The sequence below is a fragment of the Ovis aries genome, chromosome 10, assembly GCF_016772045.2.
Source record: "Ovis aries strain OAR_USU_Benz2616 breed Rambouillet chromosome 10, ARS-UI_Ramb_v3.0, whole genome shotgun sequence".
Lineage (NCBI taxonomy): Eukaryota > Metazoa > Chordata > Mammalia > Artiodactyla > Bovidae > Ovis > Ovis aries.
Genome location: NC_056063.1, coordinates 52,502,567 through 52,519,263, shown reverse-complemented (window position 1 = coordinate 52,519,263; position 16,697 = coordinate 52,502,567). Strand labels below are relative to the sequence as shown.

General features: G+C 39.9%; 1 long non-coding RNA gene across 1 annotated transcript; it reads left to right on the top strand.

Annotated features, from left to right (window-relative positions):
• The first annotated feature begins 458 nt into the window (after nucleotides 1–458).
• LOC121820454 (uncharacterized) lies at nucleotides 459–14,892 on the top strand. The gene is made up of 6 exons (XR_006060996.2): nucleotides 459–608; nucleotides 1,199–1,311; nucleotides 1,573–1,717; nucleotides 8,240–8,540; nucleotides 11,546–11,906; nucleotides 13,147–14,892. It is a non-coding gene; the product is annotated as an uncharacterized LOC121820454 (long non-coding RNA).
• Nucleotides 14,893–16,697: the final 1,805 nt, after the last annotated feature.

Below are 16,697 nucleotides of genomic sequence, written 5' to 3'. Positions count from 1 at the left end.
CTTGATAGGCTGTTTTGAATGATGACTGAGTTAAGGTACATAAAGGTGCTATACACAGTAGCTAATCTATACTGAATACTTTGGTCTGACCTACAGTTGTAACCCAGGTCTTTTGGATGAGGTCTGAATTCCACCTTTTGGAGTTACATGTTAGAGTTATCTCTCTAAATAGCAATGTAGAGCATGTGCAGACAGAGCGTCTCATGTTTGAAACTCAGATCTGTGGTTCTCGTAGTTGCTCATTACCTCAATCTCTCCCAGTGTTTGTGATTGTCACAGAGCCACTGAAAAATGGTATCTCACATTCTTTGTTTGTAAAGGCATCACTTACCCACCTAAGGCTTAATAAATTGAAAATTTTGCTGCTTAGAAAATAATCAGGTGTGCAGAAACACAAGTTGTACTATCATTTTCTGAAGGTTACTTGGCCTTTTCTCTTTTTATTTTTTCCACCACAGAATTACCATCTAACACAAGGCCACTTTTCAAGATGAAGGAGGGATTGAACTGTCACACCAGTGTAATCAATTAAATGACAGAGGAAAGAGGCATCTGCTACCTGACAGATCCCCTGGGCAAGAATGACTGAATGGGGAAGGCTGAATACAGTAAGACTCAAAGATGGAGAAAATCAGCAGATTATCGTTTAAGGAGGCACAAAGCAGTATGAATGTTGACTTATGACAAAACAGACATCCTCAGGATAAATGCTTATTAGGATGTGTACTGGTTCACTTATTTGTTCAATTCTGAGTGACTGCAAAATGAACATAAACACCTTTAGCAAAAGCAATATGATAGAAAATGAAGCAGCTACGTTTTTCAGAATTTCTAGATTTTATGTTACTTAACTTGCTCAACCAAAGTGACAAGGAGAAAGATGACACAAAATTTATGCACGCTATAGGAGGTTCTATGAAGAAGACAGAGGAGATATGACTAAGAAGGGAATATGATAGCTGACTTCCTGTTTAAAGGCTCGTCATTGGGAGAAGACTTAGACATATTTTGGTGGGAATGGCAGAGTGGAGGGTCATAAGGCCTTTGGCTTAGTGTGAGGAATGGCTTTCCAATATTTGTCATTGGAACAGCCATGCTCAGTTTCCCGTTGCTGGGTTGATGGATAACCACGGGTATAGAGGGGTTCTTACATTAAACAAGATGACCTCAGTCACCCCTTAATATGCCTTTTCTGCAGCTTTAAATCACAACGGAGAGGTCTACAATGTTTCTGAAACTTCTTTTGGAGCAGAACTGAATGAACTTTGGAACTGCTTGGGCTCTGATAGAATTAGTCCTTCTTAGCAGCGGGTAGGTATGTTGTTGGCCTGGGAATGGTTGCTAGTCTGTTTCAGTTATGGACAGCTGGTGTTAGCCAAGGGCTTTATTGGATTAGTCATCCCTAGTAACCATTACACGAGATGTTTCTCCCTGGATTATTAGGTGATATCTATTATGTTCACATTTTCCATTTTATATTTTTTTTTTCTTTTCCAATGCAAGCACAACCTAATGCAAGTGTTGTGGTTGGGAATCTGCTTCCCAAAATAAGCTACTTTTTTTTTGGTCTAGAATCCATTTGGCTGTTTCTATTTGTGGAGTCAATTGTGAGACATCCATTTATCATAGCTGTGGAAAACTAGCAGAAGGTCCAGAGAAAAGCCATGGAAACCACAAAGAACCAGGAAAATGGATTTCAGCCATGTATCCAGGAGAGGTAAGGTTGAGAATAATGTTTATACTTGTTTGCAAGCCTCCATTCCTAGCACAGATGCTCAAATACATATCTGTTGATTAACTTATGTATAACTGTGGTCTTCTAGTTTATGAAGGCTACATAGAGGATGTTTTCTATTGAGACATAGGCATGACCAAGATGGTCACATTTAACAAATATTTGTGGGATTAACTTGAATTCAACATTAGTTTCAATATAAGCATCACACTGATAGGGAAGGTCATTAAACTTTAAAGTGTGTTCCCGAAGAATGCTGTGGCATCTCCATTTGAGAACATCTTTTAAATTGGATGGGATTTCCCTGGTAGCTCAGACAGTAAAGCATTTGCCTGCAATGCAGGAGACCTAGGTTCGATCCCTGGGTCAGGAAGATCCCCTGGAGAAGGAAATGGCAACCCACTCCAGTATTCTTGCCTGGAGAATTCCATCGACAGAGGAGCCTGGTAGGCTACAGTCCATGGGATCACAAATGAGCGACTTCACTTCTTTAGATTGGATAGCTAATTATCTGTTTAGAATAATTCTGAGCACTTCATAAGGACTCCTACAGTTCTGATTTCACTTGTGTGCTTTGCTTGTATGTAAGCTGGAATCAAGATTGCTGGGAGAAATATCAATAACCTCAGATACTCAGATGACACCACCCTTATGGCAGAAAGAGAAGAACTAAAGAGCCTCTTGATGAAAGTGAAAGAGGAGAGTGAAAAAGTTGGCTTAAAACTCAACATTCAGAAAATTAAGATCATGGCATCTGGTCCCATTAGTTCATGGCAAATAGATGGAGAAACAGTGGAAATAGTGGCAGACTTTAATTTTTTGGGCTCCAAAATCATTGCAGATGGTGACTGCAGCCATGAAATTAAAAGACACTTACTCCTTGGAAGAAAAGTTATGACCAACCTAGACAGCATATTAAAAAGCAGGGACAATTATTTTGTTAACAAAGGTCCATCTAGTCAAGGTTATGGTTTTTCTAGTGGCCATGTACGGGTTTAAGAGTTGGACTATAAAGAAAGCTGACCAACAAAGAATTGATGCTTTTGAACTGTGGTGTTGGAGAAGACTCTTGAGAGTCCCTTGGACTGCAAGGAGATCCAACCAGTCCATCCTAAAGGAAATCAGTCCTGAATAGTCATTGGAAGGACTGATGCTGAAGCTGAAACTCCAACACTTTGGCCGCTTGATGTGAAGAGCTGACTCACTTGGAAAGACCCTGATGCTGGGAAAGATTGAAGGCAGAAGAAGAAGGGGATGACAGAGGATGCGGTGGTTGGATGGCATCACTGGCTCGATGGACATGAGTTTGAGTAGGCTCCGGGAATTGGTGATGGACAGGGAAGCCTGGTGTTCTGCAGTCCATGGGGTCGCAAAGAGTCATGACTGAGCCTAAACTGAACTGAACTGAAAGTTAGTTGAAAGTTAAGTTGCTCAGTCATGTCTGACTCTTTGTGACCCCATGGACTGTAGCCCACCAGGCTCCTCCATCCATGGGATTCTCCAGGCTAATACTGGAATGGGTTGCCATTTCCTTCTCCAGGGGATCTTCCCAACTCAGGGTTCAAACTCAAGTCTCCCACATTAGAGGAAGATGCTTTAACCTCTGAGCCAACTGAAGCAAAGCACTAAATCCATAACTTAGGGGTAAAATAACACATACATAAGATAACTATGTAGGAAGAAGCTTCTCCTTTGAAGGCTTGATTTTCCTCTAATCAAAGAGTACATGATAGTCCTAGTTCTCCACTATCATATTTCCTATTAAAAGTAATGATCACATATATGCCTAAGAGTGCTCACCATGTATTGCAAACCTATTGTCCTTAGGAAAAATCAATTCTGGGGTAGAGGAGATAGATAAAATATATATATATATATATATATATATATATATATATATATATTTCAAAGTGACTACATGGAGAAAATATTGTTCTAGAACAAATAATACCAATAGGAATTAAGAGCTTCAAGCTCAACTATGATTATAATTATACTGCAGGAAAACTTTTCTTTTCTGGTTGGTGAATACTGTAGTACACATTCGGTGTTCACCTCTCCAGCATCCATTATCCCCCTGGAAATTTAGGTGACATTGATCCTACTTATACATCCTAGTATATAACCCGATGGCTCTGACTGGCTTGTTCTAATCTGCACATCTCAGTCTCCCTGTCCGTAACAAATGAGTACATAACACAGTCAGGCCAGTGAGAGTGCGGATTCCAGAAGAGAGCTTCTTTTCCTCTGAATAGTTTGGTGATTGAGATGTAAAGGCTGACACTGCTGCAGCCATTTTGCCACTAGGAGGGAGAGCCCAGATCCTCTCAAGATGAAGCTGACCAACTCTGAGTTCTTCCGTTTCCTCATCTTTAAAACAGATATGATAATAGCAGCTTTGTCTGGGTTTGTTGTGAAACTAAATTGTTTAACTTACATAAGATGCTTAGAATGGGAAGTACTCAATAAGTGATCATTTTTATTAGCAGATAGAGTGTATTTCCTCTACTTTAACAAATAGCATCATTTCCTCTCTGTGAGCCCAGTATAACCGTTGTGGGGCCTGAGCTGTCTGGTTAATTATATTTAATTCCTTAATCCAGTGGTACCCACACTTTTTGACAATTTTTCCATGGACCAGGGGGAAGGGGGATGGTTTCAGGATGATCCAAGCACATTACATTTATTGTACACTTTAATCTAATGCCATTGATCATCTGACAGGAGGTATCAGTTCACGACCTGGAGGTTGGAGACCGCTGCTTGTTTTTTTTCTTCTCTTAGGTGAGCTCTATACTTAGGTCATCTTTGCACAGAATTGGTTTTGCTAGTAGTCAATTGTCCATGTCAGCATTTAAATAATGAAACCTTAGGGACTGGTCTCTTAGTGCCATTTCTGGACTTCTAGTGCCTGCAAAATCGTCTGATCCTTCCTCTTGGACCCGAAGCTCTGTCCAGGTTTTGCAGAGAAGGAAGAGTTGTGATGCTATTCCCTGGCAGTGCCCACAGGCAGGATGTGTTTTCACATGGGACCTGACCTGGGGCATCTGTTGAGCTCAGTTATGAGTTTGAGCTGATGAAGGTTGCCATATGCTTGTGTCTGGGAGATCAAAAATTGCGCATGCAGGGCCTTTTTACTGTTCTTGCTGTCCCAGTAACATTTTTTCCTCTAATATTCATGTTTATTTACTTATTATTTAAAGATAACAAAATGAGCAAAGAGAAAATAATGGTCAGCATCAATTGTAGAGGCTACAAATAATGAACATTTCTTTGAAAAACAGTGATCTCATCTTAGTAAAAAAAAATGTCGTTTTTGGTTACATTTGATGGGACAAAGATTTGAGATATTTATAGATATTCTTGTGGAACTTTGGGAGTGAGTGATAGGAACCATGTAGAGATACCTACTTTTAAAATGGAAAGGATCTAAAACAGGGTATCTGTGGATAGAGGAGTGGGTGGGCAGAGGGTGAGACTTCAAGGAGAATTTCCATTTTTCACTCTGTGGACATTTGCATGGTATGAATTTTATTTTGCAGTGATTTTATGCATTGCTTGTATAATTTTCAGAATTTACAGTGTCAATAATTCCATTCAAGGGAAGGGTTGTATTTTCTCCGACTACTTGTTCAGATCAGGTCATTGTAATCATTCCATGCGTTTGTACCTGAGTCACCTGATAATTCAAGTGAATTCAGATGATTGAACTTAGTGAAAATATTAGTCGTTCAGTCATGTGCTACTCTTTGTGACCCCATGGACTGTAGCCCACCAGGCCCCTCTGTCCATGGAATGTCCCAGGTAAGAATGCGGGATTGGATAACCATTTCTTTCTTTCTCCAGGGGATCTTCCCAAATCAGGGATCGAACCCAGGTCTCCTGGATTGCAGGCAAATTCTTTACTGTCTGAGCCACCAGGGAAGCCCAAACTTAAATATTGGATATAAAGCTAACTGCTTATTTATGTTTGCTATACTACATAGTTTAGGTTTTCAAAGACCACCTTGCCTAGTTCAGTACTGTAGATACTGGGACTGTATTTACATCTGCATCGAACATTTTGCCTAAGAGGTTTGTTCTGAGATAAAACAGCGTGTTGGATCTCCTGCATACTGATGACTCGGCTTTCACCACTTCCGGTTGAATGAAGATCACTCTGTGAAGGAACTTTGCAGCACCTTCATTCATGTTCATGGCAATTAGAACTTTCTGCTGCAATTGGATCTAGCAGCTCATGGAAAGCAGACTTTTCAAGCGAGGGCCCAGTCTTTCAGTTCATACGTGGGGAGAGTTTGGTTCAGATGCTCAGGGATTTCCATGGTCCCGGATTACACTTGGGGGGTAGGATGGGGACTCAGAGCCAGTTCTTCTGGCTCCTTCTGCTTCCTGACACATGGTGAACTGAGAAGTCACCCAAAAGTCAGCCTGCTTGCTTCATTTGCATCCTGGACGCCAGAAACAAAGTTGAACCATATGGGCCTTGGGAAATCCAGAGAATAGGAAGTGAAATTAGTGGCGTAGAATGTGGGGTAAATAAACAATAACGTGCTGGTTTAAACTGAGGACTATCTTACCTCTGTGTAGCAGTTTTTTTTTTTTTTTCTGCTTATAATAATAATACATGTTCAGGACTTCCCTGGTGGTCCAGTGGCTAAGACTCCATGCTCCCAGTGCAGGAGACCCAGGTTTGATCCCTAGTCAGGGAATAAGATCTTGAATGCCACAACTAAAAGCCCACATGCCACAACTAAAAATCCTGCATGCTGCAGCTAAGACCAGGCACAACCAGATTTAAAAAATTAATAATACATGCTCAATTTAGTACACTTTTGAAAGTATGAAGAAAAAAATCAAAATCACTCTTAACCACTTTGTCAAGAAATGTTCAAGATTAGCATTTTGGAATCACACACACATACATATGTATAATTCAATTAGATCATACTGCATACATAATTTTCTCTCTGGGTGTTTTCATCGCATACTATATGATGAGCACTTTCCCATATCATTGCATGTTCTGCAACGCTATGGTTTTTAAATGGCTAAAGAATATTCTCTGGTTGTTCCTTTTGGTTTTTGTTACTTAATGAACCATTAGAACAGGATGATGTGGCCTAAATCCTGGTATAGAATAAAAAGAAAAGCATGCTAAGGTTTGGTGCTATGATCTGATCTGGGATGTCAGTGTGGAAGCATTGGTGACGGCAGCAGCTGAGAGCTGTCAGTCCTCTCCAAGCAGCAACATGAGGGCATTTAGCGGCAGATGACCGTCAATTGAAAGACACACACTTGAAAGAATGTTATAGCTTCTCATTTTGTCCTCCTCTTCAGTATCCATTTGTAATGCTAAGCACCATTTAGGCCACAAGATAAAGCCCTCATCTTGGAAGTGTGTGCGCCTACATGCTAAGCAGCTCAGTTGTATCCGATTCTTTGCAACCCCATGGACTGTAGCTTGCCAGGTTCCTCTGTGCATGGGATTCTCCAGGCAAGAATACTGGAATGGGTTGCCAGGGGGGTCTTCCTCCTCCTGGATCCTCCTCCAGGGGATCTTCCTGACCTCTGGATCGAACTTTCCTTTCTTACGTCTGCCTGCATTGGCAGGCGAGTTCTTTATCACTAGCGCCACCTGGAAAGTGACTCAGATGCAAAAGGCGCCGATTATCCAGCCCACTTGGTCACCCCTTGGACAATCAGCCTTTAGACTACATCTCTGCTTGTCACTCTCCCATCAAAAGGAGGGCAATTAAAAGAGGAAGGGGTACAATTTCAAACAGTCTGTTTTGTTCCATGTCAATCAGTTCTGCTAAAATGTGTGTTGAAAGATGAGACAAAGTGTTCGAAGGGCTTGTCTTCCTTTGCTTTGTGTGTATTCCCTGTTGCCATGGACAACTGGGAACCTGCAGAGTAGGAAGGACCCCCATAACCTGAGTGATGAAAGTCAAATCTGGCATCGAGGCTGGTTTATCATCTGGGGCTGTGAAGTCCTACGTGATTCAAGAGAGAGCTTCTCTACTGAAAAGTCCTGGGATAATGAGGCTGGGACGGCAGTGATACCCAGCCTAGCTCTAGTGCTCTGGATACAATAATGCTTTTCCTTCCCTCTTCCCCTATTTCCCTAGATTTCTAGTATTAATTATAATAAATTGAACAGAATTCATGTAGGGAGCACAGTACTTCAGGTGAGCAGAGAGTTTCTGTAACGATTCCAGGAACTCTTCTTAAGACTGATGGGTACTCCCAAAGTACTGAGAGCAATCAAGATGCAGTGTCTTTTCCTTGCTTTGTGTTTTCATTGTGGGTTGGGTTGATGAAGAACCTGTTGCCAGCAGGGTACCGTTTCCTCCTGTGCAGAAATGCCAAATTTGCAGCGCTTAGATGGAGGATGAGCTCGGGATGTGATTTCTTCCTTCCCCAGCAATTTTCTGCCTGCCTGCATGAAATGCTAATGAACATCTCACACATGACAGAGCAATGAGACCTATCCTTATTTTACAGTTTTTGGCAGATTCAACTCGACAGAGTCTAAGTCTTCTTGTGTCGGTGACAAGGCACTTGTGGCAGACCTCTCTCCCACCTCCTTCAGGTTTCTGCTCTGGATGGATATTCCCCTCCCCACGCTGACCCCATGTGTTGTGGCTCTGACTTGAGGTAAGCTCTAAATTGCCATGGCATCTCTGCATCCCGTCGCTTCCCGCCAAGCCTCTGTGTCCAAGTCTCCAGGGAGAGTCCAACTCCAGCCAAAGCAAGTCTTGAACTTCAATCTCAGACCAACTCAGATACTTATTATAAGTTGTGGGTGAGTAGTATCAAGTCAGATTTTATTTCTTTATTATTTTAACTAGTTGGGGGTTGTGTGTGAGTGTGTGTTAATTGCTCAGTCATATCTGACTCTTTACGATCCCGTAGACTGTAGCCCGACAAGCTCCTCTGTCCATGGAATTCTCCAGGCAAGAATATTGGAGTGGATAGCCATTCCCTTCTCCAAGAGATCTTCAAGACCTAGGGATCGAACCTGGGTCTCCTGCATTGCAGGTGGATTCTTTACCACTGAACCATCAAGGAAGCCCAGTTTGGGGTGGGATGAGGCACAAATAGGAGGAGTTAACATGCTTATGGGCTACAGGTTAAATGTATTGATGATTTTATAACTTTACCATCAAATACATAGACTTGTGGGAGGACTGAAGTGAAAACAGAGCTTCCTTTTAGGACTCGGCTGATTGATGGTGCCAGTGGAGAGCTTAGTTTGGGGGCCTTGCCTTTGTGGAACTGGTTGCTCTGATAGTCTTGCCATATGTACAGGTGGGCCACCCTCAGACCATGAGTGACGGAAGTACACATGTGTTTGAGGCACGAAGGATGCAGTCTTGTTAACTGCAGGGGCAAATAGAGACACTGCTTGGGGGGAAGTCTTATCTCAGCACTGACTGATGAGGAGCCCCAACATATGATGTTGGGGTTCATCCTACTTCCCGCTTGCACTCCAAGGCTGCCTGGGGCAATTGGGCACAATTTCTTTCAACTGTAGAAGAATGAGAGAGACCAGAGAATGGACAGATTTTGTAAATACAATGAAACTTCGAAAGATCTGGGCCTGGGGATACATTATTCCCCAGCATGAATCCAGCTTGTTCAGGGTCCCCTGGTTCTGAGGTTTATTTCAGGCTCTGTGTTTTCTTATCTCTGTTCCACCTTCACTTTATGCTCTCCTCATTCACCTTCTCAGTGACCTCAGAAATTCTAGGGAATGACATTAAGGTTACCATCCAAAAGCCCATGGCTGCAAACTATACCAGCTAGAAGGCCCTTTGATCAATAATATATCAAGGAAAAGATGTGTTTTCTCTTTTGTTCCTCTTAGTTATCTTTCATACAGAAAAGGAATTGAAAGATACCACAACTGGATAAACAACTTGGAAATAAACTCACTTGATCTCAGAGTAGCCTTGGGTAGTGAACTCAGAATAATTATAAGTACTAAGAAAGATGAGTTGGAAAGGTCCTTTATCAGAGAGAGCTTTAATAGTTAGAAAAAATGTAGTAAGTTAGCTTTTGTGGTTGGGATAGCAAAGGCCAAGAAAGTTTGATTGAACGTAATGAAAGTGTGAAGAATATAGATTGGGTTGACATGCATGGGCTGGATTTAAGAACACCAGGCAGGAGACAGAAGTGGAAGCTTGTGAATCTATTGACTGGATCTCACAGAATCTATAGAACTATCCTCGCAGAAGAATAAGGATATAAAATATGAGCAGCTTCAAAACAGGCTTAGAGACATAACAATAAATGTTATAAAGAAAGTGATGAGTGCATGGAAGGTAACTTTCCACCCTTGTTTTTAATATTCTAAATATTATTTTGAACTAATTAAAAAACACACTCTTATTAAAATAAGAATGTACATATATGTATAACTGAATTGCTTTGCAGTACAGCAATAATTAGCACAACATTGTAAATCATAATTTAATTAAAAAAAGCATCTCTAATTTTGTCTTTTATTATTGGAAACAAAATATACCCTATTACGCAAAAAAATGATCATGGAAGATTTAAAAAACTGACTTGGAAACATAAAAAGGAAGAAGGAAAGATTAATCATAGTCTCACTTTACAGATTTTTACACATTTCAACATATTTGTTTTCACTTTTCCACACTATTTAAAAGTTATCTTACATAGTTGTGAGTTTGCAAATTTTTATTCTTCTTTTATATTTTTATTTAAGCCCAGAGTTTTTTTTGTCTCTAGGAAGTCTTTATTTTAAATTATTTTAAGATGCTGTAGACTATAGAACACATTATTCTACACACTACTATGAAAGGAAAAAGATGTTTTCGATTAAGCTATGACCGGATTCACGATCCGGTCATAGCCTTTACGATCTCCTGAAACACATTTGTTACTTACACTAGCCTTTTGATGCTTTGACATTTCTTTCATCTCTTCTAAGCATTTGGCAATTCTTTTGCCTAAGAGTTGCACTACTTAGCATGTAGGAGATGCTTCTTTTGTATACTCCTCAGAAAACTAAATGTAGCACCGTTTCATCTATTTAGGTTCCATAAAACACATGATTTTTTTTTCCTTTGGAACAAAATATGGAATAGTGACCATTTCTCCCATGGTGAATATTTGCTTCACCAATATAAAATTTACCTGCTGCCGTTCTGTTTACATGGTTACACAATAACTTTTCATCTCAATACTGAATCACGGTGTTACTTTTAAATGGCAGTGAAAGCAACATGTGTAGTACCAACAATGTCCATCATTCAACAGAAGTAATGACAAGATGAACGTCTGTGACCAAGTTAATGCTTGCTTGCCAATGACAGCTCAGTTCAGTTCAGTCACTCAGTCGTGTCCGACTCTTTGTGACCCCATGAATCGCAGCATGCCAGGCCTCCCTGTCTATCAGCAACTCCCGGAGTTCACTCAGACTCACGTCCATCGAGTCAGTGATGCCATCCATCCATCTCATCCTCTGTCGTCCCCTTCTCCTCCTGCCCCCAATCCCTCCCAGCATCTTTGGAGGGAATGATGCTGAAACTGAAACTCCAATGACAGCTACTTAGTGGCTATTGTATGGCTGATGGGGATAATAAGATGCCAGCTACTATAAAACAAATTCCAATTTCAAAGATGTTAAAATGGAAAAAGGTGAGTCTTAGTATCAATGTTTGTACCTGAATTTAATTGACCATTTTGTTATTATGGGTCTTTTATTTATAAAAGACAAACTTTTCTTTTTTTCCTTTTAATACAAACTTTTCTTTGCATTTTTGATTATTTCTTTAGGACAGATTCCGAGAAGAGGAAATATTCAGTCAAAGGATGGACATATTTTAAGGTTTTGACATGCATTTCCAAAGAGATTTATAGAAAAGTAGTTGTACTTATGTAGTCTTATGAACAATGTTATTTCAGCTTCAAAAACTTGGCTTTATGGAGGAAAGCTGTGAGAGGTAGCCTGCAGGGTGACACCAAAGATTCAGAGTGATGACATGTGGCTTTGAGACTCCATCTTACAAGATTGTACCTCCCACCTGCTCTTTTGGACCACATGTTCTTTAGATGACTGTAATATCTCACAAAGAAAACCACCATGAGATTTTTCTGGATTTCATGAAGAAAGAAAAATGTTTTACATTAAATCCAGGTCAGTATCACATAATATTGAATCCCTCTATCAACATGAATTATCTTATATATTAAATTATCTTATATATTTAATAATTTAAAATAAGGCACAAAAATTCCTTTCGATGCAACTGTTTCCATTTTTCTTGAGCTGATATGTCTGATCTTTGTGACTTTGGGACTCTGCCTTGCAGATGCTTAATGTGGGTGGGATCCAAATGCATGTCAAATGGAATATTGCTAGATGTTAATTAAGAGCTCAAGAGAAAACAGGAGGGTCATATATCTTTGCATTATGGATGAAGGTCATAGTAGCAATTGGACTGAATTCAATTCAAGAAAAGACTGACTGAGTTAACTCAGCATGCGCCAGCTAGTGTTACAAAGTGGTCACTAAAACTGCTGATCTTCCTGCCCTGGTTGAGCTTATAACCAAGGGGCAACATCACTTATCCCAGCTTTCCTGAAGTGAACCTTCATCTTCTGTTATAAAATGTAAGTATTTGAGGTGTTTGAAGGAGGCTGAAGCTAGGAGTGGACTGTAAAATGTCCTAACTGGGTGAAAGAGTTTTTCTTATACAGCATACAGTTCTTTGTTGCTCAGTCACTCAGTCGTGTCCAACTCTTTGCGATCCTATGGATGGTAATCCACCAGGTTCCTCCTTTCCATGACATGTTCCAGGCAAGAATGCTGGAGCAGGCTGCCATTTCCTTCTCCAGGGGAGTCTTTCTGACCCAGGGGTTGAACCCATCTCTTTTGCACTGGCGGGTGGATTCTTTACCACTGAGCCACCAGGGAGGCCTCATATAGTTCTCAGAGTTCATTAACTGACTCAGTTTATTCACTACCTTGTTTTTTGGTTTTCTTTCCTTCCTTTTTTTTTTTTTTAAGTTCACTGTTGATTAGAAACTCTTTGTCAGTTTCCATGATGCCCAGCTGAATGTGTCACCAATATGATTTCCTATCATTCTGACAGTCAAACAGAATCCATCTTCTTTTGGTTATCCCAGGACCCCCAAAGGTCCATGTCTTCTTCCAAGAATAGAAACACTGCTTGTGTTTGTGTCTTGCTCTTCTCTGGTGCCTTCTCTCTGCATGTCATCCTGGGCACCCTCAGAGGTGGCGTGATACTATGGAAAGTTACAGGAATTTGGAATTACAAGAACTAGATTGAAATCTGTTTCTTCTACTTAGCTGTGTGTGATTTTAGGAAAATCACTTAATTTTTCTATTCTCACCTTTCTCATCATTTTCACAGCCACTTTAAGATTTAGATATTATACCCAACAACAAACTGGTTCCAAATCGGGAAAGGAGTATGTGAAGGCCGCATATTGTCACCCTGCTTATTTAACTTATATGCAAAGTAAATCATGAGAAATACTGGGATGGATGAAACACAAGCTGGAATCAAGATTGCTGGGGGAAATATTGGTAACCTCAGATATGCAGATGACACCACCCTTATGGCAGAAAGGGAAGGAGAACTAAAGAGCCTGTTGATGAAAGCGAAAGAGGAGAGTGAAAAGTCGGCTTAAAACTCAACATTCAGCAAACTAAGATCATGGCATCTGATCCCATCACTTCATGGCAAATAGATGGGGAAACAATGGAAACAGTGAGAGACTTTATTTTTGGGGGGCTCCAAAATCACTGCAGATGGTGACTGCAGCCATGAAACTGGAAGATGCTTGCTCCTTGGAAGGAAAGCTATGACCAACCTAGATAGCATATTAAAAAGCAAAGGTCTGTCTAGTCAAAGCTATGGTTTTTCCAGTAGTCATGTATGGATGTGAGAGTTGAACCATAAAGAAAGCCGCACACTGAAGAACTGATGCTTTTGAAATGTGGTGTTGGAGAAGACTCTTTAGAGTCCCTTGGATTGCAAGGAGATCCAACCAGTCTATCTGAAAGGAAATCAGTCCTGAATATTCATTGGAAGGACTGATGCTGAAACTGAAACTCCAATACTTTGGCCACCTGATGTGAAGAACTGACTCACTAGAAAAGACCCTGATGTTGGGAAAGATTGAAGGCGGGAGGAGAAGGGGACGACAGAGGATGAGGTGGGTGGATGGCATCACTGACTCCATGGACATGAGTTTGAGTAGCTCCAGGATTTGGTGATGGATAGGGAAGCCTGGCATGTTGCAGTCCATGGGGTCACAAAGTCATGACCGAGCAACTGAACGGAACTGATACCCATTTTACATTTTAGAAAACAGAAGTTCTGTTAGGTTAGCTAATTTTCCCAAGATCTAGGTTTCAAATATATGGAGCTTGACTTTAGTGTCCATACTTAAGGACTCCTTTATGTCAGTCATTAAGAGCTGAACACAGTATTTGTTCATAGGAAATCCACGATAAAATATAGTTATGGTTATGGTTTTCATGGCTCAAATCCAAGATAATCACTGCCTGTGAAAGCTAAGTAGCTTCAGTTGTGTTCTATTCTTTGTGACCCCACGGACTGTAGCCCACCAAGCTCCTCTGTCCATGGAATTCTCCAAGAAAGAATACTGGAGTAGGTTGCCGTGGCCTCGTCTAGGGCACCTTCCCAACCCAGGGATGGAACCTGCATCTCTTAAGTCTCCTGCATTGGCAGGCAGGTTCTTTACCACTAGTGCCATCTGGGAAACCCAAGATAATAGGAGTATTTACTAAAAGTAGAAGCAAAATCTCCTTGACAGACCTGTGGTAGAGTTATTTTGGCATAGAGAATCATTCTCATTCAACCTCTGACCCCACCCACATGTAAGGCTAACCTTGATTAGAGTGGTAAATGTCATCTGTAATTGAAAGATCTAATTTTTATAATTCTACTTCTGCTGTAAAGAAAAATTACACTTTTGACATTTTAAGTTAATGCTCCAGATAGTCCTGGATTGACATATGTGGTATGAGGGGCCTTAAACCAAGAGCTGAAATATAGAAATGAATTCTTAATCAATGAGTTATGGGTCTGGATAAAAGGTTAAAGTTAAATAAAATATCTGCAACTGGTGCTGTTTGAGGGGTTGAAATTGTTCCTTTTCTACATGCATTTTTAAAAATAGGGGAAAATCTATATAGATTTTCATATATGGCAACGCAAGCAAAATTTTTGGCTAATGATGTACTCTTATCTTTTTGGTTCAGCATGGAGAAATGCAATCTACTTTCCTTATCATTTTCTCCCTAACATATTAGCATTTCCGAGGTTAATCATCTGTGACATCTTCTTAAACTGCTCTTGTTTTACATTCACAGGTTTCATTTATTTTTTTATCCACCGTAGAGAGATATTGTTCTCATCTTTTTTGATTGCATTTAGGTATGGGATTGTTGTTGTTTAAACATTATGTTTCAGAATCTTTCCCCTTCTTTCCCATTCCATTATTTTTTTAAGTTGTCTGTTGCATCTGAAATAATCTGTAAGTTTGGGGAGAGGATTAAAAAACCATAGCAAAAGGTACAGCAGAAATTATTACAATTATTTTTCCTTCTATGAAACAGAATAAAATCTCATTTTTCTATATAATTGTGACCCCAAATCATCTGAGTTGAGTAGACAAACAGGACAGTGACTTGAACATGAACATATCCATCCTCACAAATCCTTGGAGGGAGGGTGAAAACCTTGGGATATGACCACCAAAACATGTGTTGTGCTTGATTTTCCACAGAAGTGTGAAAGTTCAATTCAGATAATGTTTATCAACGGAGCCATTTTAAAAAAGTTTTTTTCAAACCCACACCAAGTAAAAATAAACTTATGCAGAAGCTGCTGGCAACACCTGATTGTGGCTTTGCAGATTTGCACCAGCATCGTAATAAGATTCCAAAGCATGGAAGGAAATGGAAAACGAAATCTAAATGAAAATACTTCTGTTTTTGAAGGAAATGAAGAAGAAAACACATAGCTTCACACTGACATAAACACTTATAAACATGCAGGAAAATCAGTTTTGTTTCTAGAGTATATGTCAGTTCTTTTGAGAGGAGAAAACTCAGACTTCAGGCCTGGGACCTAACTGGAATTATTTATTGTTAATGATTTAGTGTTTTATTTATTCATTTTTCAGAGTTCATTACTCTTCAAGGTCAAATAACAATAGAATGAAACTAACAAAATATTGTAAACCAACTACATTTCAACAAAAAATAACAATAGTAAAAAATCTTTTTCTTTAATATTACTCCACTGTCAATGACACTGTACTAATAGATGTTTTCAAAAAGAAGTAAGTAAATTTGAAAGTTTAAGACATCTTACTTATGGCTCAGCAGAAAGAATTTGCCTGTGATGCAGGAAATGCAGGAGATACAGGTTCAATCCCTGGGTCCGGAAGATCCCCTGGAGAAGAGCATGGCAACCCACTCCAGTATTCTTGCCTGGAGAATCCCATAGAGGAGTCTGGTGGGCTACCACCAGGGTGGCAGAGAATCGGACACAACTGAGCGATTGAGCATGCACATGCTCATCTGGAAGGGTCTATTCCATCATCATCCTTTATATATATATATATATATATATTTTTTAAATAAATTTAGACAATTGAACAAACCTGAAATATTTTGTTTGGAAGGCATCAAGAAACTCTAAGGCTGGGACTCTTAGTGGATATTTATTGAAAATTGTAAGAGCCAAGAATGGGACAGTCCGTTTTAGGATCCTGAAAATATATAATTAAACCAATCTGCTTGGTTTCATAAAATTGACTGAAGACCAACAGAATCCAGTTTTATCTCTAGTGTGATGCTGTTTGTGACAGACAATTCGTATGATATAGAAGCTAACCTGACTCATAAAAAAATGTAATAAAGTTT